The sequence below is a fragment of the Anser brachyrhynchus genome (genome assembly GCF_964034855.1).
Source record: "Anser brachyrhynchus genome assembly, chromosome: 2".
Classification (NCBI taxonomy): domain Eukaryota; kingdom Metazoa; phylum Chordata; class Aves; order Anseriformes; family Anatidae; genus Anser; species Anser brachyrhynchus.
The window spans coordinates 3271460-3295878 of NC_137695.1; the positions used below are offsets into that span (position 1 = coordinate 3271460).

Sequence of the window (24419 nt, forward strand, 5' to 3'; positions counted from 1 at the left end):
CAGCACCTGCTGCAGGGGGGCAGAGCCGGCGGGAGCTGCAGCTCCCGGTGTTGGCCGCCTCCTGCTCCCTCTGCTTCCTCGTGCAGACCCGGCCCCGGCTCCTCCAGGCGTTTCTCATCACCTCCGTCCTCAGGCTCCTGGTGTTCGGTTCCGTTGCTCTTGCAGGGCAGCACGTCGGCACGGCTCGCCTGCTCGAGCCGCCGTCCCTGCGAACACGCGGGTTTGTTTAATGAGCGAGGGGGGGGGCGGGGAAGGGAAGGGTTGCGGGATGTGGTCTCCCCACAGCCCTTTTCTGGGGGAAACGTGCTGTGAGCTTTTCTTTCTCTGTCACTTTGGCAGTGACGTAATTCAAATGCACTTGTTCCGCTCGAGTTTAAGTGCAGGTAGATTTGTGATTGCTTCTATGCCTACAAACTGGGGGGGGGGGGGGGGAAGATTTCCAAGCTGTGCAGCCTGTTCTTTTCGGAAGATAACATGGAATGCTCTCTTGAGGGCAGAAATAAATCCTCTTTCCTAGCAGGGATCCGTGAATTTTAGCCATCATTCCTCCTACCGGTCTCTGGCTCGAGCCAAGGAGAGCTTTGCCTCGCGCTTTGCTTCCCTGCCTTTGTCCAGCCCTCACCCTGATGCCTCTGCCTAAGTTCTGAGCCCTCCGATCCCTCCCGCGGGTCGTGCCCTGGGCCCTCACGGCAGGGATCAGTCTCTCTCTGAGCCACAATGCTCGCAGCGCCCCGGGGGGTTTGTCAGAGGTGAGTGTGGGAGGCACCAGGCACGCGGCTCCGCTCGCAGGCTTGCTGTCCCAGAGCCTCTCCTGGGAAATACGGGCAGTTTGGGGTTTGATTCTTGAGAAATGGTGAATCCTGCAGAGCTGGCACCCTACACGGGGTTACTTTTGTCCGTTCTCCCCCAAAACCAAACCCAAACCAACTGCGTTGCGCACAGCAAGCGGACAGGCCCTGTAGCACCAGGCTGTGCCCATTTGCCCACCAAAACTCTCTTTCGAGGGCGGGCTTGTGCTTTTAACTCAACTCTCTTGGCTGTTACCCTCTTTATATCCTATTTCTCTGGTTTTTCCCTGCTCCTTGCCCCCTCCTAGCTTTCTGAACTCCGCCCTCCCCGTGAGGCACAGCGGTAAGCGGGACCTGACCTCCCGCAGCCCTTTTAGCACCTTGCGTACGTTTTAGCAAGAGAAGAGCTGCTGATTAGCTTCATCATTTGCCTCTCTTGGGGTGTTTCAAACATTTCCTGTACATTAGGGTGCAATCCTCCTCTCTGCTGACACGAGTATCGCGTGGCAAGTTTCTAGGATTCGGTTAAATGACCAGGAAAACGCTTCCCTAAAATTTCCCCTCCCTGGGAGCATCCCACTGTCCCCATCCTGTCGAGGGGCATCACTGTGGCCAGGCTCCTGCTGCCGCCGCTCTCGGTGCCGAGCGATGGACCGTGCGCGATACTTCCCGCGGCTGCTGCTTGGTTCCGTTCCGTGCGATGCGTTTGCAATGGGGAAATTTCCCCTCTAGATGGCGGAAAGGACAGCAGGAAAAGGCAGGGGCCCACGCTGCGGAGCGTTCAAACGCAGAGGTGCACGACTGCGGCGCTCGCCCCCCACTCCGGAGGTCCCCGGCCACCGGCTCGGGACCCGCGGAGCTGCGGCCGGATGGAAATGCCCAGCGGCTGCGCGCCCGGCAGCCGGAGCCCGCCGGCCCCCCGAGCTGCACGGCTGCCAGCCCCAAATCCGGCCCGCGGGAGAGGTAAGCGAGGTCTCCTGGAACAGGCAGGGACAAAGCCGAGGCTTTGCGAGGGAGGGAAAAGTCGTTCGGAGCACTCGAGCTGCGGCTCTCGACTCCCGCTGCTCCCTTCCCCCGGTGAGAGCGGGGAGGGAATCCTAAACGACCTGCCCGACATCGGGTGACCTGCTTTTAGCCGTCGCCCTTCTGCGGCCGCTGGGCATCATCGCCTCGGTGCCCGCGCTGACGCGAAGCGACGGGGTGGGCGTCGGGATGGCGACGCGTCAAGGAGGGACGGCGGCGAGCGGCTGGTGCGGGGCCTTTCGGCGCTCGGCTCCGTGGAGGGGAGGAGGTTTCAGCATCTGAATACAGAGGGAGGAAAAAAAAAAAAAGAAAAAAAAAAAAAGGCAAGCGTTGCATGCTCAGCCCGCCTGCTGCCCGCCCAGGTGGGATCTGGGGGTCTGTGGGGTGTCTTTGGGGTCCTGTGCCAGCAGCTAGGAGACGCGGGGTGTCCCTTCCCAGGGGCGAGGGGAGCGTTGTGCTGCCTTATCCGTGCCGAATTGCTCCTCGGCATGGGATGCTGAGGGACAAGGGAGCAGCAGCGACGGGGGGAGAGCAGTTAGTGGGGGTTTGGTGCTTGTCTGGCTGTGGGGGGCCACCAGCAGGAGAGCAGGAGGCAGCGAGTTTGGGGCTGGAGGGGTTACGAGGGCCGGGACGTGCCTGGGGGCGGTGGCAGGGTTGCAGCATCCCGCAAGGCTGATGGGCCTCATCTCGGTGCAAAAAAAATAAATTCACGTGCAGGTTTTGGGGCAGGTGCTGTTAGATCGTGGGTGTTTGGGGCGCGCAGGTGATCCCAAAGGCCGGGCTCAGGGCTGCTCCTCCCAACAGGGGGAGCAAAGGCACCTGTTGGGATGTTTCCTCTCTGCTCCTTCAGAAGGGAACATCCAGGGTGCTAATTACACTTCCGAAACCAAACACCCTCCTGGCTCTGGGCTTTGCCTTCTCCAGGGTGCCGCCGGCCGCCCGGGGTGGCACCAGGGGACCTCCAAAGCTCGGTGCGGGGCTGGGGGACAGGAGGAGACAGCAGGCTCCAGCTGCTCTGCCCTTCGAGGCATCAGGCAGCTGCTATCGACTGGGTTTTTTCGCAAGGCAGAAGTCATTTTCCACTGCCTGAGCACCCCAGCTGCTCTCGAGGGAAGGCTGAGACCTTCTCCAGCCCCCGTTGCTCTGTCTCAGGATGTCCCAGGATGGCATCGAGCAGCCGAAATCAGCCCGCGGCCCATCTACCCCCCCCCTCCCTGTGGCTCTTCCCCCTCGTCGTGTCCCCCGACGAGCCCCCGGGCCAGAGCCTTGTCCTTGCCGAGGCTTTTCTCGGCGTCCGTGCCGTTGGAGGCAGCGCTCAGTCTCAAGCTCACTTCCACGCGACTGCAGAAAGGCACCGCGGGGCAGAGCCGTCCCGGGAAATAATCGGGCAGCGGGGGCAGAAACGGGCAGGAGGCTGCGGGGAAAGGGGCTGCAGGTTCCCCAAAACCAGCCTGGCACGGGGTTTCGGGGTGACGGCTGCGGACCTGGCACTGAGGGACGTGGTTTTGTGGTGGGACGCGGTAGGTCAGGCTGATGGCTGGACCCGGTGACCCTTTGCGGTTCTGAGACTATCAGTTACTGGCTTTCTGACCAAAAAAAAACCAACAAAGCATTTATTTTCTATATCCAGCATCTGCAAGTCCACATTTGCAGCAGGAGGGAGCTGGTTGTCCCTGAGGGCAGCCTGGGGGCGATGCTGGATGGTGCACGCTCCCGAAGGGATGCTGTGCCGCCCTGGGGACACTGATGTCCTCCTGTGCTTCCCGCAGGACAGCGAGGGGACCGCTGTGCGCCGGCTGCCGCCGCCTTGCCCTGAGCCACCCGCCGCAGAGAGCAGGTAGGTCCCGTAAGACCCCAACCATTAATTAACCCTCGTTTGGGCTATCAACCCCGTTTGTCCCCATCCAGGGTGCTGCTCCTCCAGGGGCTCTTCTTTTCCTCAGGAAGCAGCTCAGGAGGAGGACGGGTTTCTCTCCAGCACAGGGTCCGGGGGATGAGATGCTCCGGGGTGCCTGGAGGAGGAGACCCCACGGCCCCCGGCACAGCCGCTTGCAGCAGGAGGAGAGCGGGGCCGGGAGGCGGCCGTGCCCGCCCCACCAGGCTGTATTTGGGTCAGCCTCATCGAGCGGCCGTGCAGCTGTGTCATCCCTGGAGAGCCAGGGGACACCGCCGCCCGCGCCGCTCGGCGGGTGGCACACGCGGCTGGGCGCCGGTACCGACACCGCGCTCCCCGTTTCTCAGAGCGCAGGCATAAAAATGGGGGGAAAAAAACCAAACAAACGGGGAATTCAGTCCCGTCTGGGCTTTTTCTGACAATAGCAGCTGTGCCTCTGCTGGTCCAGGACGTGGCTCCATCCCCGTAAATCGCCCGAAGCCATCTGCAATTCAGATTGCGTGCGGCGGCAACTGGTACAACAGGATGCTCGTGCGGGCGGGACGCGGTCCCCTCCTGGCTCCGTGCTTCTTCCTCCCCGGGCATGAAAGGAGGGAGGAGCAGGATGTTTTCCCGGCTCTTTCTTTCCCCATCCCGGCTGCCAGAGGTCGGGGAAGCGATAAAAAGAAGGGAGGCAGAGAAGGCCAGATGCTGGTGCCCAGGTCCTGCTGCGATGGGAAGGATGGGGCAGGCGGACCCCCAGCGGCCAAGTCCTCGCTGATTATCGCGGTTGTGCCCACGGAGTTCAAGCTGGGCTCTGTGAGCGCTGGGCTCGCTGCTCCTGCATCCTCCCTGCCCCGAGGAGGAGCCCCCTGCATCACAGCAGCTCTCCCACATCTGTTTTGCCTTCATATATGAATTTTTTTGGAATGCTCTGTGCTTTTTTTTTGCTCCGTCTGCTCTGCCAATCACGGGTGCTGGTGCTCCCAGCCACCACCGCGGCTTCAGGCCATCAGCTTTAGGACCTGCTGCCGAACGCCAGGCACCAGGGCTGGGGTTGGAGGAGCAGAACTAAAGCAGATGGCCCGGCTGTGATAACACCTCCAGGCTCTTCACTGGTTTTGTTGCTGAAATCCAACCTGAATCCCCCTTGCTGCCTTTTGAGCAACTCATCCCATGCCCCATGGTTGGAGAGGAGCAAATCCCCTGGTCCTGCAGCAGCTCCTGGTGCTCCTAAAGGAGTGGTCTGAGCTTTCTCCGTGCCTCCCCATCATCTGGCCTCCTGCTGGGCCCCACTTAGCAGTAAGATCTCCCCTTCTCTTCTCCACGCCACTCATCCTCTCCTTGTGCATCCTGGTGGCCTCTCCGTGGGGTCCTCCCCTGGACACGGCATCCCCGTGCTCAGTCCCTGGAAGGATCCCTCCCAAACGCCACCCAGACCATCCCTCCTTTCCACCAGCGAGCCCTTAACAGATGTGAATCACAGCCCAAATTTTCCAGCCACCACTGCGCCCCCGAAGCGTGTTATCCAGGACCCGCGCCACGTGCAGGAGCCGCAGCTCCGGGAGGGGACAATGACAGCATTGAGCGCGCCGCTGAGCCGCGGCTGCATTGTGCCTGGCAGAGAGATGCCCGGCAATAATCGCCTCCTCCTTGGCTTTGTTGCAGGGCTGCGGGCCGGCGGCACAGCAGGGATTTGCCCCCGGGGGCTGCGGTTATGCGGTGAGGACCCGCACCTTTTTTCCTGGCTGTGAAAGGTACGGCTGGCTGCGACGGCGGGGACCCCGGGTTCGGAGGGAGTGTTGGGTTGGGAGGCAAAAAGATGCTCTGGTCCTCGTTCTGCGGGGGGACCAGCTCACTCCTTCACGGATTTTCATCATGCGTACGATGTTGGGAGCTGTGGAAACTGTCTTCTTTTTATGGTTTTAAAAGGTTTTATGTTAAATGTGGGCTTAAGCTAAAGAAATCAAGCTCCGCTTAAGGTCTGGGCAACCCCTAGGAATTTGGACCCAGGGCTTTGCTTGGAACTGTTACACAACAAGGCAGAAAGAGATGTTGCTCCAGGTCCAAAACAGAGCTCAGCTGAGATTTTCAGAAGCATTTAAGGTTGTGTTCAAGCTGGGCATTTACAAGAGTATTTCCCTAAACTCTGGCAAGGACGTTTTCCTCACCCGAAATCCACTCAAAAATCTCCAGTTTGGGCTGAAGTTTGCCTTTGCACCATTTTGAGGGCAGTGAAGCCTCCCCTCGTCCTCCTGCTGCAGTCCTGGGGTGTGCTGCAAGCTCATTTCCCCCAAAATCCCCTTCTGGGAGCACATCCCTCCGGCACAGCCAGGTGGGCTCCCAGCTCTGTCCTCCCAGAAAGCAGCCTGGAGAAGCAGCACACTTGGAAAATAAAAGGATGAAAATATGGCTGCCCCCATCCCAAGGACATTCCTTCCCCTTAAAACGGGGAAAACGAGTTATTTTGAGCGGTTTCGTAGGGTGGCGCTACTTAAGAAGTTGCGAGGTGTGGGGTCCTCGAGATGTTTGCAGAGCACGAAGCAGATCTACATGTGTCCTACCTGGCCATGAGGCTTGCAGGGACCTGGCCCCCCTCAGACGGGCACGGGCTGGCCTTTTTCCTGGATTTATTTAGGGTTTTAAGCCCAGGCCTTGATGGGGACAGGCTTTGGGCCGAGCTGACCCCGGCAGAAGCTGCGGTTTCGCAGCCGGTGTCCCCAGCCGCTGACAAAAGGTCCATTGAGGAGATGATGCTCTTTGTAAGGTGCTTTTGTCTTGTTGTTTGTTTCATTTAAAAAAAATAATACTAATGTCCCAGGATGTGAACATACCTGTCATCCTCACACCTCAAAGCACCTCGTGAGGGCTGTCTGGAGCAGCTGGGGAAACTGAGGCACAGGGAGGGCAGCGGCTGGTGGCCTCATCTCCTCATTAACGATTTTTCCGTCTCATAGGGGGGTGACCCCCGGCTCTCTGGTCCCCCCAGAGCCACCTCGGTGGTCACCGGGGTCCACTGGGGGCTGGAAAACTCCTCCTGGCCTCAAGTGTTTCCCGATCCTCTTTGGGGCCTCCATCTCCTCCTAATGGCCTCCTTTAGGCCTCGATGGGTTGGACACACCACGTCCTGTGCTGCCGGGGGTGGGCAAACGCCCCAGGCCCCCTGATGTTCTGGAGGCCGCCGGCACCTTCTCCTTTCACCCAAATTACCTCCAAGAGCCACGGGAGGGCAACCTGTCCTCCCCCAAAAGCTTCCTTAGGAAGCGTCCCGAGGAAGGAAACGCGATTTAACGGGGCTGGGTGAAGTCACGGGCGGCTGGGAACGGGGGGAAAGGGGCACGGCGGGTCCCCGCCTCGTCCTCCTGCGAGCCGCGAGAGCTATTTCTGAGACAACCCTTGGGCGCTTTCCAGGCCCGAAATACCAGAGGATGTTTCTCGGTGTGTGTCATGAGGGACCCCCCCTTTCCCCTGTGACACGCGGCTCGGGGAGGGGGAGCAGGGCACCGATGGGCTCCGCTCCCTCAGCGCTGCTCCCCCCGCCATTTCCAGCTCCTCTGGGGCTCGCCCGCCCCCGGCTCCTCCACCCAGGGGCACCGCGAAGGCCGAGCAGCTCCCTTTGACCCTCTGTGTTGCTCAGAGATCTTGGTGACCGGCCATGTAAACCGCTGTTGTTCCAGCTCCTTGCCAGAAAAAAAAAATAAAATAAAATAAATAAGGGTTTGGGCTGCTGCATGCTGTCTGTGCAACCCGTTACGAGATGTGGAAATGGAGGCTGCCAGCCTGAGGTGCCCCTGCTGCCCCTAGGGCACAAGATGGCTCTGTGTGGGCCCGAAGCCTGTCCTCATGCCCAGCAGAGGCTCTGCCATCCCCTGGGGAGGCTGCCGGGCTGCGGAGGTGGGAGGGATGGCGGGGAGCCATCTGCAGCCGGGGGGACAGAGGCGGAAGGTACCTCAGGAGGCCTCGGGGGAAGGCCAGCTGTGGTCGGCCTGTGGTGGCGGTGGTGGTGGGTGAGGTTGCCCAGGGCCCTGTCCAAATGAGTTATCTCCAAGGGTGGAGATGCCACCAGCTCCCAGTGCCAGCGTTTGTCATGGAAAAAAAAATATATATATGTATATTTGTCGCATCCATTTGAAATGTTTCTGGCTGCAACTTGTCCTTTCACTGTGCACTTCTGAGGAGAGCCTGGTTCTCCTTCCCCACGGCCTCCTGTGAGGCAGCTGCTGCTGGTGAAACCTTCCCCTTCTCTTCTCTGGGCTGCTCAGACTCGGCCTCCCCTTGGACAACCGTTTTGGACGCCTCTTGTCACCAGGACTTGTCACCAGGACCCCAGTTTGTCTGCAGAGCTGCTCTCCAGCCAGTTCCTCCCTGCTGGCCTGCGTCCCACTGGGGCCGTGGTTCTGCCTTGGCCTCTGCTGAGCCCCTCCTGGGTCCCCTCAGCCTCACCTGGGTCCCCTCAGCCTCACCTGGGTCCCCTCAGCCTCACCTGGGTCCCCTCAGCCCCTTCCTCCAGCCTGCTGAGGTCCCCCTGAGCGGCAGCACTGCCATGCAGATGCTTTTCCTCCAGCTGGGACCGGCCACAGACACGGTCCCATCATCCCCATCATCAACGGTGTTCAACAGCCTCGTAGCGAGGCCACATTTCTGGGTGAATTTACAGGCAGCATCGCCGTCTCAGCCGGGATTAGGTCTGTTTCGACACAGCGGGGACGGAGGGATCTTGGCATCGCCCGAGGCCGCAGTTTTGCTTTGCCTTGTTATTTCTGGCTGCGATTTTTTAATGCCCTCTCCGACGCACGCTTGGCCAAGAGGTTCACAAGCGTGTGCTTCGTGCAAGGAGCCTTTCTGACACCAGGGAGCGGGCCGTAGAGGGCATGCGAGAGCTTTGGGCACTCTCCCACCAGCGGGATATAAACAGATAAAACCTGGGAACGCGGCCCGGAAACACGGCTCATCCCGGGCGGCCGAGCCGCCGCGCTGGAGCATCGCTGCCGGCCCCAAGCATCTCCCGTTTCCTTCCCACCAGGAGGGCTGGGATGTTCCTGCCGTGCTTCCTGCCCCGGGGCAGTTCGCAGCTGCAGGGTGGGAAGCTGGGGGAATGGGAGAGCTGGGAGCAAGCACCCGAGCCCCCAGGCTGAGCGGGATGCTGCCGTCCCTCACCACGGCTGAGAAGGACCTTGAGGACCACAAGAGCATCTCTGGGTGCCTGAACCAGAGTCAATCCAACCACAACCCCGTGACGTCCCCCATCGCTTTCCACCTGGGAAAACGCCCTGACCATGCATCCAGCGGTCTCTGCTTCGGAAACCTGCTGCCGGTTTCCGAGCCAAATTCCTTCAGGCACGTTTTTATCATCCCATTTTTTCCTGCAGGGGACAATGGCGTTGCTGGCTGCTCTCTCCAGCCATTTCCTCTGCTCTCCCAGACAGAAATAGTTAACTGGGTTTACTACAAGACCCCATTTCCCTTCCTGGCCCCCCAGCCATGGACAGGAGTTGCTATTTAGTGACGGGGTGCAGGAGCAGAGGTGCCCTCCCTCGCCCCAGCACCGTGTCGGTGACCACTTCCCTGGGGCTTTGGCTGGTGGCACAGCACCTCCTGGCTCTGGGGACGGCGTGAGCCAGCCCCAGCTCTGGGGAGCTTCAAGCACAAATAAATGGAGCCACTAGGAAAATGGTGGGAGACCAACAGGGATAAGCAGCTCCAGGCCACCCCTAGCTGGATTCAGTTGCCCAAATGCAGGTGTTCGGGTCCATTTGAGATGTTTGGGGTAGCCGCATGGGAGACAGCCAGGACACCCCAGCACCTCTGCTGGGGACACCACATCCCCCAAGCCTCCGTGCAGCCCTCCAAATGAGCTGCTTCAACCTGCAAGCCCTGGTTCCTCCAGCCACCAGCCCCATTACCAAGCATCCCATCACTCTGCCCCTCTGCCCTACACACCGTTTTCCCCTAAACCCCTTTTTCCCTCCCCAAATCCAGCCTCGGGCACATCAGCGGAGGCACAGGGCTGGGGCAGCCTCCAAAACTGACTCCCCAGCCCTTTGCCGCATCACCATTAGAAGGGAAACGAGCGCTTTCTCCCAGAAACACAGATCCCAGGCGGAGATATTTCATCCCCCAGCCACTTGAGATATTTTCGCCGTAACCGGTCCGTTTTGGGAAGGCTGCTGGCTCGCACAGACCTCCAGCTGCCCGAGCTGCCTGGGGACGAAGGCGATGTGGGGCTGGGGAGGAGCCGCGCGTCCCCGATGTAGCCACTTCCCCAAGGGCACCGAAGGAAGGCTGCCTGTCAATGGGGCTTTGTTGCGAGCGGACGAGTCTCTTGGAGGGAGGTGGCGGCTGTCAGGCCCCCCAGCAGCCCAGACAAAGCTTTTTTCATGCGGCGGGGACAGAGCAGGAGCTCCTGGGTGTGAGTGGGGGTGAACCAGGTGCTTGGGGAGCTGCGTGCGGGGTAGAGACGCATGGAGCCCCCCTTCCTGCGCTCCTCCGTGCTGCCCCATGCAGAAGATCTTTGCTGGGGAGGTCAGCGCTGCTGCTGATTGAACACAGCCAGAAATTTGCCCGGGATGGACCCGGAGTTTGGTTGGGCACGAGCCATCCCACCGCCCCGGGTGGGAGCGGAGAGGTGAGGAGCCCCAGCAGGCCAGCAGAGCTCCACCAGACATCCCCGGGGGAGACGGACTGCACAACCCCACGAGTTCAGGAGATGGAGAGGAGCGCCGTGTCCTTCCCTTTGGCCTGCCAGATGTCCTACGGCTGATATCGGCCACGCTGCTGCTCTTCCAGTGTGCTGTGGGGTGAGACCCACGGCCAAGAGACCAGGGCTGGGGCTGGATCCCTGCACCGGGACTGCTCCACACCTCCAGCTTCCTGCCTCCCCACATCGCTGTAGGGTTTGACCGAGGATGTTTCTGCCCTGAGATTGGAGAAAGCTTCAGGGGCAGACACTGGAGGACGGGACCGCCTGGTGAGTCCGTGCCGGGTTGTACTCGGTGTGAGCTGTGATCCGAGGAGCCCCTGGGAAGGTTTCGATCTCCTGCTCTGGTCCTTTAGAGGAGAGGGAGCTATGGGGGTCAAAAGGACACATCTGAGGAGCCCACGAGAAGCTCGTTTGCAGGAGAAGCTCGTTCCTAGCTGTTATTGCAGAGAGGGCTGCCCTGGCAAACGGGAGGGGATGGCTGAAAAAGGCTGACATCCCCTGCTCCTCGGGGCAGCGAGGCTAGAAGAACGGCGGAGGAAAGCAGACAGCTTTCTGCAAGAAATATTGTGCAAAAACAGCAAAAACATGCGAGGCTCTGCGTGCTGGCCAGGATGTGCGTGGGTGTGGAGCTGATTTATTTGATACTCCACGAGCAGAGCTCGCCCCGAGCTCCCGAGGCAGGAGGACGAGGCGGAGGCTGTGCTCCCAGCAGCTTTGCTCCAAGCCTGCGACCGGCATTTCTCCCCCTGGCGGGTGGCTCCCGAGCCCCCTGGCAGCTCAGGGCACTTTTTCTGGCCGTTCCAGAAAATTGTAGCAGCAGTTTGAGTGAGGATGAACTCCGATATGTGATTTACGTAGAGCGTCTCACGGTGTTTATGTTGGCAGGGTGTGGTTAATCCACAGCTTGAAACGTTCAGTGGAACCTCTCGTAATTGGAGTTTGAGAGCAAAGGAGTGCTGGTGACTGACCTGCACTAATTGGAAAAGGGCTGATTGAGGGTGTGGGGCAATGGGGTGGACCTCCTGGCTCCTGTAGGGCTCGGGAGGCTGCTGCGGGGACAGGAGGCCCTGCCGGCAGGAGGGTTTCACCCCCAGTGTGGTGGGATCAGTCCCGATGTGGCTGTACCGCCGCTGACGGCCGTGTCCCGCTCCCAGCGGGACCGTGTCCCTGGCCTGGCCGAACAACGTGGTCAGCAGAAAAGATATTGGCTTGGGAAACCTCCAAAAGCGATTGCTTAAACGTGCAGTTTTGTAAGGCAAAGCAGATCATCCGCTGCTCAGATACAGGGGAGCACCTTCTGCTGGTGTTAAAAACTCAGCTCGTTTCCCCTCCCGTTGCTCCTCGCTTTGTCACAGTGCTAGGATCTCAGTGGCACAGTTCTTATTTTACTAAAATCAGTGACTTCGGTGAGATGCCGTCAACATCTGTGGGGTTTGGAGTAATCTAAGCTCACAAACATGCCACAAAAAGCATCTCCCTGCCCTTCTACGGCTCCCTGACGGAAGCAGGACTGTCCCTCTCCCGTTAGACCTGCAGCTGAGGTCTGCGAATACAAAACTTCTTCAGGTGCAGTGGGTCATCTTGGAGCATAAGGCAGCAATTTATCCCGTCTGCCGTGAACGTAAGAAGCAGGGAGCTGAGCTGAGTCCTCCTATCTCATCGCTCTTTCCCTTCCGAGGCAAAGCCACCGCGTGCATGTGGTCCTGCCTCCGCGTCACCCCACGCTTGCCCCATACCCCTGCAACCCTCTTCCTGGAAGCATCTCCAGGGGCTCCCCTTCCAGGGAAAAAGGCAATTTATTGCAGGCCACTTGATTAGGAAATTTGACTTGCTTTACACTGTTGTACCCTACTAGAAAGAGAAAAGAGAAAGCCAGAGGACTGGAGGCACATGTACATGCCTACGGTCTAGGTGTGCATCCCAGAGAATGGAGCAAATTTGGTTAAAACTAGTTTGTTGGAGCAAGCAGCCTTCTATTTTAAGAAGTTTCTGCTATCTTGAACGGCACGGCGCCATTAAAAAAAAAAAAATCAGTAAAGCCTCGTCTGGCATGTGTGAAATCCTATTAACCTGTGGCCCGTGCTAATGTGCGGGGGCAGAAACGAGCCGTACAGTAGGAGAGCCCATCCTGCTGTTCTTCCTTGTAACGGGATGCTTCCAACAGGGAGGCCAACACAAATATTTGTAGCACGGGCAGGGGCTGCCCGAAGGGAGCCGCGGCGGCAGGACCGCTCCTGTCCCCGGGCAGGAGGTGACATCACCCGGATTCCTTCACTGAGGAATGCAGGATTTGGCCTCTTCCCTGCCAGTAATTGCTTTTTAAAAACAGACCTGCCCGGGGGTGCACGTTTCACCCAGCCCCGTCCATCACACGCCCTCAAGTCCCCCCAGTTCCTCTTCTTTTCCACGGCGTTTGCAGGGCTGCTGCACGGATGGGCACGTTGAAAGCGGTCATTTTCCCCAAATTGCAGGGAAAAGCACCCAGACTTCCGCGAGCGGGGGCCAGCCAGGGACCTGGGGAGCTGGTGGGGGGGCGATGAGCCCTTCTTGGGGCTGGCCAGGGCGGGCTGAGGATGTGCACGGACTTCTCTGCTGGGCAGAGTGCTGCAAGCACAAGAGGAGCCCATTTGAGGGTATGGTGATGACCCCATTTCTTGATCCTATGAAGCTCACCAACTCTGTTGTGAGTTTCTGAATTCAGGATTTCTGTGTCATCACTGGTTTGGATGCGCTGACGTGCAGAGCGTTCTGGTTGAGCACAGGTAGGGCTTGGACGGGTGGGTCTAACCCAAGCAAAGCCACAATTCCCCTTCCACCCAACCCTTGACTCCTCCGTAGGGTTGAGCATCCCCACGGTCCCTTGAGCTCGCAGTCCTCCACCCCTGGCTCTGCTCTGGCTCCAACTTCAGCCACCACCGCTGGAAAATGATGGGGTCACTCATGTTCGTATGTCATCAGCGCTTCCACCGGCCTCGGCGGCAGCGGCGGGTCAGTTCCTGTGGGCTGGAGGCGCTGCCGTCATTTCAATAGCTGGAACTAGGTGTAGTTGTCCTGCCCCGCTCCGGGTCCGAGGGGGTGATTTAGTGGATGGAAAGGCACCACGTTTTTTTTGCTCTCGGTGCCTGAAAGAGGATGGCTGGCAGGAAACGAGAGCGCTGCTGTTCTCCAAGGCAGGGGTGGTGTTGCTCCTGCACTGATCCTTTAATTTTCCATCGGGTTTTGGAAATTGGTGGCTATTACAGCCGGACAATTAAACGCAGAGAGAACGGCCAACAGGAAAAAAATAAGACTTGATCAGCTGAATTTTTGAAATTAGGATGGATTGAGGATGTTTGAATGGAGAGCAGCAGAGCAGGGGCTGCCTGGGGTCTGGAGCTGTGGTCCCAGAGATGTGGCACCAGGTGTGCCAGGAATGGGTTTGGTGAACTATGGTCGTTGGAGCTGGTAGGACAGATAAAACTGGCAAGGCTGGACGCAAAGGGATCGTGGTGGAGCAATGCCATGACATTTTGTTAGGGGTGTAGGCAGGAGGGAGATACACAACCAAGCTGGACGCAATGGTGTGGCTGCTTGGGTCAAGACGGGCACGTGGGACAGAGGGGCAGTACCGTGGGGCAGGTGCACCTCTTGGGGTCACCCCAAAGATGGCACAGCATCAGCAAGGTTGGCTGTAGAGGGTTGAGGTGAAGGCTCCCAGGCTTTGAGGGCAATAGGGACCCAATAAACAGCCAGGAAAAAAAGACAGCGGTGGATGAAGTTCTGCAAATGATGCAAGGAAGCTCGCAGGCCCTGTGCTCCTCAAGGCTCGGCGGGATGGATGCTGCTGTGGGGCTCTGCTCCAGCTCCTTGCTGCACGCACGGCCTGCAGGGCTCTACCTCGCCCGTCCACGTGCAGATCATCCTGCTGGAAAGCAACGCTGCAGGACAGAACTCGTGGGTTTGGTTCACGTCCCTTCCGTACAGGGCAGGGACTTGTGCTGTTACCGAGCCTTTCTCAGGAACACAGATGGTGTGGAGGTTTCTTCATTTTTTTCTGTCTGGAGGCTAAAGGGAGGACGCCTTGAAAAGGAAGGGAGGGAAAGGGCCAGAGGTGAAGGAGGGAATTTTCAGGGAGATCTTCCCACAGCTTCATCTTCCCCCAGCTTCTGGTAACGGCCAGGTCACTGACCACAGCTGTTCACTCCAGAAAATTTCCAGGGGGCTTCCTGGAATACCCACGTGTGGTGGGCTGGGGGTCCAGCTGCTGCTGGAGCCCTGTTGAAGATGACAAACCTCGCTCAGCCAGCAGCAAACAGCGTCCCAATAGCCTCCTGTGGGTGTAACTGATACCCTGGCCTGGCATTTCTAAGAGCTGTTTATCACACAGTGGAGGAGGATCGTGGTTTTTTTTTTTTCCTTTTTTACTCTCTTTCCTTTGTATTTTCCACGTCGTTTCACTCTTTAAGCAATGTTGAAATCGGCAGAGGAGGCTGAGCAGGGTCTGGGCAGCGAGCTTCGAAGAAAAGAAATGTGAGCACGAGACTAGGAGCCCAGGAAGGGGCTTGGTGAATGTCACGGGGGATTTCAGTGTTATTGATGATTAAATAGTGACTGTAGCATCCTCCACGTCCCATCTCAGCCTTGCAGTGGAGAAAACCTGCTTGGGGACCAGCCAAGTACCCGGCAGGGGGGTGTTTGGCCCCCGTGCCCACCCCAGCGATGCCGTGGGTACCATGGGCCCCTCTGCAGCCCAGCGAGTGGTGCAGGGTTTGGTGTCAGCTGCTCATTGCTCTACCAAACCTGCACCATGCACCTGGTGCTCTCTTGGGAAGATTCCCACCTCCAGGAGGGTGTTGTATCAGCAAAGAGAGAAGAAAACCTCATTTGGCTTCCCACCTGGCCCAGCCCCGAGCACCGGAGCGGCGTTGGCTCAGCCCCGCGTCCCTGCCTCTGCCAGATGCCAAGGTTCTCCTGTGCCAAATGTGAGGAAGGGCTGTCCCCCTCCTCCTCCCGCATCTCCCCCTCCTCCCCTTCCGCCTCGACCTGCTCATTCATGAAAAAATGCCTGTTGGACGGACGCGGACAGAGGAATTAGCGTTGGCGCGTTTCTTTTCCTCGCGTTGGCCAAGGGAGGTCGTAGGCTCAGAGGGTTTTAATCTTTGTTTTCACAGCTGGATCCGATATCGCCCTTTCTTCTCTCCGCCTTTTTATAGCTGCTCCCTCCCCACGAGCAACCTGTTGCAAAGCAGAGCGGGAGCGTGGAGCACAACCCGCTGCTGGCTTCCCCAGGGGCAGCGAGCCCCCACCTCGGGACCGACCACCCGCACGGCCCCACATCTTCGTTAAGGATTATTTTAATCCCCTAAGAGATTTACGCTCTCCTACCGGGGTCCTGTGCCCACGAGGGCAATGCTGCAGTGAGGAAGGTGCCATCTCATGAGGATCCTCTGAGAGCCTCTGGCCACAGCTGGCTGCTTCCCTGCGGGCACCACGTGGGGTGAAGACGTCCCAGCAGCGTGGTCCGTCCTTCGGTAGGCAGCAAGGTGGGGTGTCTGCCTTAGCCCTGCGCGTGGGGTAGGAGGGGGCCATAGCAAACCAACCTGGGGACATCACCGTGTGGGGTGCTGTAGGGTTTGGTGGTGCTGGTGTAGGGCTTGGTGGTGCTGATGTAGGGCTTGGTGGTGCTGGTGTAGGGCTTGGTGGTACTGATGTAGGGTTTGGTGGTGGTGGTGTAGGGCTTGGTGGTGCTGGTGTAGGGTTTGGAGGTGCTGGTGTAGGGCTTGGTGGTGCTGGTGTAGGGCTTGGTGGAGGTGGTGTAGGGTTTGGTGGTGCTGATGTAGGGTTTGGTGGTGGTGGTGGTGTAGGGTTTGGTGGTACTGATGTAGGGTTTGGTGGTGGTGGTGTAGGGCTTGGTGGTGCTGATGTAGGGTTTGGTGGTGCTGGTGTAGGGTTTGTCGGAGGTGATGTGGGGGTTGGTGGTACTGATGTACAGTTTGGAGGTGCTGGTGTAGGGTTTGGCGGTGCTGGTGTAAGATCTGGTGGCACTGGTTTGGATAACTGTCCCATGCAGCAGACAGGCAGGTGGGTGCCCAAGGCTCGGACCTCTGGCTCTGAAGGTCTCCTTGGTGCCAAAGTGTGCTTCAGGCACCAGCACGGCCCAGATGGGGCCAGCTCCGTTCCCACCTGGATGCCAGCCTGAGGCCGCAGGGCCTGCCCCCTTGGCATGGGGGACCCAGTGGCATCCAGACGCAAATTTTGATGTGATCCCTCATGCAGGGACTGCCAACCTCTCAGACATCCAGGAAGGCTCCCATCCTGCCCAGCCTGCGCTCTCCTTTGGATCACACTGCCCGTCCTTCATGATGCCCTGGGGCTCCCAGGGCAGGAACCGGACAGCTTGCCCAGCACCGGGCACTTCTCCGGGCATTTCTCTCTTCTATTCCTCTTTTTGGCACGTAGACACAACTGTTTAAACATCTCTGTGTATAATTATCTAGGCGGACATTTAAATATTTACTGGTGATACTGGGGTGACTGTAAATCTCAGTCAGCAGAGTAGAAACCTGCCCCGGTCACGCTGGGACCCCGGCCAGCAGGGTAGGAAAGCACTTGTAGTAATAATGTTTCCTTTTTTTTCTGTATTTTCTTTGCTGTCTGTTATCTAAGAACAGCTGGCAGGAGCATGTCCAACCCGTTTGTTTCCTCATTTATCATGTTCCAGTCTCTCACTCTCTTCCCTTTTAACTATCTTCAAATCTTATTAGTGATGGAAAAACATCACAAAGTCGCGTCCAGGTGTCTGGCACTTTTGCTTTGCCCTTCGCTTCGTTGTCTTCAGTCTCCTTACGTAGTTGATGATGGATTTGTATGTGTGGAGGATGCCGGGGGGGGGGTCCCTGCTCCTCTGGAGGGGATGGTGCCATCCATTCCTCCCCAGCCCCCGTGGCCTTGCCGAGATCCCTCGGTTGGTAACCACTCCAGGTCCGAGCCCTTCCAGGTGTGGAAAGCCTTGGGAGGACATTTTGTGTGGCGTTTATCCGGGGAGGCAGCAGGGATAGGTTTGTCGGGGGGAGGGACGGTCTGGCAGCCATCCCCCACCCTTTTCCCCACTTGCACAACGCCGTTGTGGTTCTGCCTGGCCTGGCAAGTGGGAGGCTCCTCCAAAGCCAGGGGGTTGGGAAACAGAGGCTCCAGTGCCTTGTCTGAGAGATTTGGTGTCATGGACACACGTGTCCCATTCAGACATGGTTTTGGTTCACCCTACAAGCGTGGGCTCTTGAGCTCCACCTCAGCTCCTCCAAGCAGGCCGCTCATGGAGCTGCTGGGTTTAGGAGGCCACCACTGGTTTTGGAGCAGGTCTCAGCACCCCGAGCAGGTGCCACACCACACCAGAAAGACTTTCCACCTGCTCACAAGCACGGCAGCTCTTCCAAACCACCCCACGGGGGCTTCAGCCACACTGCTGCTGAAGGCACTAAGGCCTGAGGCCTTCCCGGAGGGACAGGGCAGGCACCTGGCTTGCTGCCGGCGGCCTGTAGACCAGGTTGGATGAAGGTGTGACCACACGTAGGGCATGGACCTGGCTCACGTAGCTGAGCTGGATCCCCCACGGGTCCCATTCCCACACAGCTTCGTGGGGACTTGCTCTCTGCAAGTCCCTGTCCTCACCAGGGCTGTGGTACAGCTCCTCTAATCCTCAATACCTTGGTTGGCAAATCACAGTTACTTTCGGGGTGTTGAAGAGGCAAAGATAACTTTGGATCAGGTCATTCTGGGCTTCTCCTGCACTCGGGGGTTAAGAAATCTCCACCAAATCCCATCTTCAGAGCCATCCTCCCTCCTGCGCTGTGGTTTGGGCAGGCGGACATCTGACAGAGGAGGCACGTGGTGATGGAGGTGACGCCCTCCTTCTTGTTGGAACTCCTACAAAAACAGGCAAACTCTCAACGTCAGCAACCCACCTGTGTTTTTGCTCCCCACCTTCCTCCTCCCTTTTCCTGGGGCTCTTCCAAGCTCCTCTCTAACACACCACCTCTGCCCGTTGACAGGTGTTAGGGGAAACAAAACCCTTCTGGAACAGCCAAAAATGTGTCCGTTTTCAGTGCAGCTTGACTTTTTCCAGCGTTCCCTCATCTTTCCCGTGCACCTTGGCCTTTTTCCTCTTGATGCGCCTCTGCTCAGTGAACCGCTAAAGGAGGAACGACCACGGGGGCGAGGACAGGCGGAGGTGATGCGCCGCGAACTTTTGCACATCCATTGTTGCCCGGGGATCCACTTCCTCTGATTTTGATGGATTTTTTGAATTTTTTTTTTTTTTCCTGCAAGTTCAGGAAGGTCTCCAACGAGCCCACCCTGGCGGGGCTTCACAGGGCCATGCCGTCGGCCAGCCAGCGCTGGGAACGCCGGCTGGGAAGTTTATTGCTTCCTGTTATGTGCCGCGGTGGGTTGGTGGGAGAGACGTGGGCCAGCGCCGGCACCAGGTACTGCCCCGGCACACGGGGTGGGGTTGGAAACGGCCCCTTTTCCTCTTCGCTTCTCCAGCTACTTCAGGAAAGGGAAGCAAATAAAAGGAATAATTGCTCGATTTGGCCTTTGCAGGGACCTCTGGCTGTTGAGGCAGATCTCCGCCTTTGGTCTGCTTGCTTTGGAGCAAGAACAGACGCAGAAAAATATCCTATAAAGGATATTCACCAAGCAGCGTCCCCACAGGTCCCCATCACGGTACCTTTCTTGCCACCTCTTGGTACATCGGCCTTGAAAACTTAACCGAAATGTTCCTGACAGACCAAAAAAAAAAAAAAAGTGGTTTTGTCAACATCGAAATTTATCTCAGGAATGTGTCCATCACAGCGAAAATTTCAGCTGGGAAGGGCTGGAATAAATCGCTTCTGCGCTTCAGCCCAGGCTTAAATGCTTCCTCTGGGCTTTTGTGCTTTGTGATTTAAATCTTATTGTTATTTTCCTTTATTGGATTTTTCTTGTCATTTTCAAAGTGAAGTGCTTTTACCTTTCCGCAGTTATGATTCAGTGAAATCCCAGGGAAACGTTTCACCGCTTTTCAGCAGAAACATTATTCATCCTGCTAACATCTGGCTTTTTCCTCCAATTACCAACCAAACCAAATTTAACAGGAATTCTGTTTTCTGACCTATCTTCTGGGCTGACTGAGGCCAAAGCGTGGTCCAAATTCAGTGGCAGTTGAGAGCTAGAGTTTATATTTTCTGAGTGCATTAAATAAAGCAGCTTCCACCTTGTTTTCAAGGTTACCCTTACGTTACCCAGCCAACATCCCCATGGGCTGTTTTTTTTTTCTTGATTTGGTCCTTGAAAGAGGCAGAGACCTGCCACAATGTCCTGATCCAGACCGAAACCTTCTCGGGTTGATCCAACAAGAAGAGCTGGGAGCAAAATCACCAAAAACCGAGCCCGATGATGAACGGGTAGAGGCCTCTGCTCTCTGGCTTAACATCCCTTCTTTACGCCTCACCATAGTTCTGAAAAGTCCACGCAGAGATTTGTGATGGAGCAGATTTTAGCAACAGACACTGCCATAACGTTTTACCCCGCCTGTAAATTTTGTGGTAAGACTGTTTTGAGGTTTTGGCTGAGTCCCTACGACGTGAGTCCTGCTTACTCCCAAGCCTTGGAGGACGCCCAAAGCTCTGGATGCAGGAGGGAAGTTTGCACAGCCGAGGATCGGGGTGGTCTGTAAGGTCCCTTGCAGCCTAAACCGTGCTGTGGTTCTAGGTCCAAAATGAGCCCGTAAAGTCCATTTTGCATGGGAAATAGGACATAAATGGCAAAGTCGGTTATTAATCACTGGTGGTGGGGAAAAAAATAAAAAGAAAAAAAAACGAAAGCGAGTAGAAATTCTCTGAGTCTCATAATTTTGAGGACAAGACCAGGGGGATTTCTGGAGGTGGTGTTTGAGGAAATGCAAGCTCTTGTGACCTGGGCTGGATGTGAAGCCAGCAGCAGGTGTGAGGCAGTCCTCTGCCTCCTCGTCCTCGTCCTCCTTGTTCTTCTCTTCCTCCTCTTCATCCTCCTCCTCTTCATCCTCCTCCCCCACCAGTGCCCCGCTCCGGGAGGAGCAGAAAAGGAGGCTAATGGCAGGAAGAAGGGAATCAGAGACGGGAGGAAGCACCGACGAGGGAGGTTGCCCTTCCCTGAAGCATGTTTACATCTGACAAAAATCCCCGCTGAAAGCTGTTTCTGGAACCGCGGTGCTCTGCTCAAGGCACGGGGCTGCAAATAGCAGTCCAGACAAACCAGAAGCACTAACGAAATCAAAACCTGCCTCTTTTTTTTTTTTTTTTTTTTCCTGTTTAGCTGCAATGTTTTAAAGCGTCACCTCTGCTTGCACAGCCCGTCTTTCAGTGGCTCTCACCACCACTCACCAGTAACGCTGTGGTGCTTATCCCTTTTTTCTCTCTAAGTTTTGTAAAATTTGTCTCAACACGGTGACGTTGCTTCCTGGGTCTTGTTTTAAAGAGCAGGCCTGTTATCTGAACAAAGGCGCTTTTCTTCATTTTGCATTGTTATGAAACAGATCAAATGAAAAACCAAAAGGTGGAAATTAGATAAGAAAAGGAACCCCGTGCAATGCAGTACAGAGCTTCGGAGACTTGGGGCCAGGCTGCCTACCTATGGCTGCCGCTCACCACTGCAGGCAGGGAGATGCAGCACCAGATATTACTGTAATTAGTGGGAGCAGTTACTCATTTTAATGGGACATCCGAGAGAAACACATCCAGACCAATGCCTGGCTGGAGAGGTGGCTCCCAGCAGCCAAAAGTGCTCAAGCCTGCGTTACATCCACTCCCCTCCATCCCCACCGTTGTTTCTTGTTTGGTGCCAAGCACCAAATGGAGCCAGGACACGGGACGCTGCACAGAGAGTGAGAAGGTGCCTGTTGCTGCTTTAGCCTCTAACATTTATTTATGGCTAGAAAAGCTCTGTTTGGTCTCCAGTGCCTGCCTTGGGAGGAAGAAAACACAAGCTGTTTATAAGTGCGCATATCCCTGCCGTCCTCTGCTATTACCCTGGCTACACGCAGCGAAGGTTTTGGCATGCATGCAACCTGCTCGGACGGTGAAAACCAAACTAAAGCACGCAGGAGAAAACGCTCAGCCTCCAGCCCTCTGCCTCCTTCCCCAGGTGATGCTTTGGTTCGGGGAGATGGGAACCACTCGATCCCCACCAGTGCAGGCGGCTGCTGGAGCTGCTGGAGCAGCCAGTGCCCTGCTCGCCCGAAAAACAGCCACCCCGAGAAGACGTCCACCAGAAGAGACTGCTGTGTGTATAAATAACCCGCACGGTTTGAAAGCAGAGGGTCTGGAGAGGCTGCGGGACCCACGGGACTGGGACGGTGCCGAGCTGCCTTTTATCTCCCAGCCGCTGCCTGCGCTCCTGCAGAGCCTGGAAGTTGTTCTCAGCTGGTTATTTTTAAAGAACTAATAATACTTCTCCGCGGCTCCGTCCTGCACCCGCTGGGGCTGGTGGAAGTCTTGCCACGCTCCGTGGTGGGAATGAGGTTTTGGTGGCCATCCCTCAGGTCTGCTGGGTCTCACGGTCCTTCAGAGGTCGCTGGTGTGAAATGCGCTGGAAGCCGGATGGGAGAAGGCTCCCAGGGACCACGCGGTGGCCCCTGTGGAGGTGCCCACCAGGTGTCCCCACCACGTTGTCCCCAGACGTGAAGGGCCCTGTCCCTCCAGCCTGCTGGAGGCCAGACCCAGCCCTGAGATGTTCTCAGGGCTAACATGAGATTTTTCTCCTTCTCCGTGGGGTCCCGATGGTCCAGGGAGGTCGGGGCATTGCTGGAGGAGATCTCCAGCCCTGGTGGTCTCAGGAACCAGCTCCGTATCACCCTAAGTCCTTTGAGAGTGCAAGCTTTGTAGGCGTGCTAAGCACTTAAGTTGAAGCATGAAGCCGGGGTCATGACCATTTAACCTCTTTAGGGACTCACTCCCCCCAAAATCCCTCCCTGGACCTGTCTACCCCTAGAGTGGCAGCCACCCCTCAAGGGTATGTTCAGCCCTACATCTAACTTTCCCGAATATAAGGATTTTTCCACCTGACCTACCAGGGATGGCTACTTCTGAACAATGAATTAACTGACCGATTAATTAAATGAAATGATTTTGGAAATCTGTAACAAATACCCTGCTTTGTCAGGACCTTACTGGGATAAAAGTTCCCAAAAAGGCATATGTTCTCTAATGTGATTCCCCTCGATCAAAATGTGCCTCCTCCCGCGCTTTCTCCCCTCAAAGGCTGAGTCAGATCCTTTTCGTGACTTGCTGGCTGCTGCTTCCTTCTCCTCCCGGGGAGACTTTCTGCCTCCACCCTCTGCTTTCACCCAGCAGCTACCTGGAGCCCCAGCGCCGATCCCACCGGTGCCAACGACTCCCCATGGGCAGAGCACGGACGAGAGGTGCCCCCGGACCACCAGGAGGGAGGGTTTCTTCTCCACTTTCCTTAGGCTTCATGCGCATTCCCACGCTTCTTATTTCTTTTTCCTCCTGCAAAGAAGCCAGAAAGCCAGAATGTGTATCCCAAAGCCCTTCCCCATCCTTTTTCTACCCTCTGCCCCCATCCAGGTGCTCCGAGGGAGCACCACGTCTTTCAGAGAAAGCCTCGCCTCGAGGAACACCAACGCAGGACCTTCACACTGCCTTTCCTCGCTGCTGAGCCTTGCTTCTTTCTTACTCTCTTTTTTTTTTTTTTTTCCACCAGCTCTCTCCCCGAGAAACTTTTGCCAAAATGCATTTTCCACATGTTCCCTATTAGTCATGCTCTCTGTCTTACAAATCTGTTACCAGCGCCACTAGCTGATGCTATTAATTTACTTCCAGCCGGCTCGAGAGCTCGGCAGCAAAATTCCAGGCAGCGTTCCTAAAACCAGACCCGGCGGCTTGTTTGGATTTAAAACCCATGCCTCCTTCCCCCCTCCGGGATATAGATTCCACCTTCTCCCAAGGCTTGGGGAGACCCGGCGAGGTGTGGAAGCAGGAGGTTGCGGTGGGAGCGGGGCTGCCCCAGAGGCGGGGTCTGCAGTGCCTTAAATTCATCCCCGGAGCTCCGGTTTCCAACGGCCGGGGCATGGCTTGACCGCAGCGGTGGCGGCGGCAGGAGTTTATCTAGGGCAAGGCGCAGGAATGCCGACAGAGGAGGGCAAGCCGCCGCAAGAAGCACCATGTCTCTGTGAGTACGTTTCCCATTGTTTTCCCTTCAGTTTAAACAACTGGGTGGGAAGCGAGCGGAAAGGAAGGACGTCCAGCGAGCACGGATTTTCTTCTTTTTTTTTCATCTATTATTCTTTTTTTCTTCTTCTATTATTCATTTTTTCTTCCATTATTCTTTTACTTATTTTTTTTTTCTCCCCGTTCTGCTTAGTTTACCCTCGGCTTTTAAAGTTTTCCCAGTTCCAACAGTCGTGCCTGCGATTGCACAGAGGGGTCAGTGGATTTGGGGAAGTAACCGCGGTGGGAACGTGGAGCCAGCAGCTAATTCCTGGCTAAAATTGTCACTATCCTAAAACGCTGCTGCCGGGCAGAGAGGTCCAGCCGCTCTCTGTGCACCGTGTGCCTGATGTGCACCCCATGCACGGCAGCAGGGCTGGAGAAGCGTGCAGGCGGATGGCTGTGAATGAATGGATTTCCGAGCCGGAGGGATGGGAGGTCCTCTCAGGGGATATCTGTAGCAGATAATAGGGCTACAAAAGCCAACAAATCCCAACCGTCTACCTGCTGCAGACCCGTGCACCCCTTCCCCAGGGGCTCGGCTGCCTGCCCTCTGCACTCAGCGGAGGAATGAGGGCTGCAGCACACAGATGCAAAAATCCAGTTCTTGGGCTTCGATAGCCAGCAGCGTGCGGAGCTGAGACATAGTCCTGGCCTGTTACTGTCCTCCCCATCAGCAAAAGTGAATGAATCCTCCCTCAGAAGCTTGTTTGTGTTAGAATTGGTTTTAAAATGTTAGCATAATACTCTCTCCCCACAGCTAAAGGCATGGAAATCCCACAGCGTTGCCTTCCCGGCTGGCACGTCGCAGGCCG

The 24419-nt window shown here is 56.9% G+C and overlaps 1 protein-coding gene across 5 annotated transcripts in view; it reads left to right on the plus strand.

The window, feature by feature from the left end:
* Positions 1-66: 66 nt before the first annotated feature.
* GJC2 (gap junction protein gamma 2) overlaps positions 67-24419 on the plus strand; it is a 32049-nt gene continuing 7696 nt past the window's right edge. Inside the window, exons 1-3 of one of the 5 annotated variants that reach the window (XM_080579525.1) lie at positions 67-1751; positions 3442-3648; positions 5353-5441. The gene's annotated coding sequence lies outside the window, so the exon portion shown is untranslated. Of the gene's footprint in view, positions 1752-3441; positions 3649-5352; positions 5442-15605; positions 15907-21885; positions 23567-24419 lie in introns of those variants that run through there. The other 4 variants (XM_080579524.1, XM_080579527.1, XM_080579528.1 and 1 more) reach the window with 4 other exon arrangements.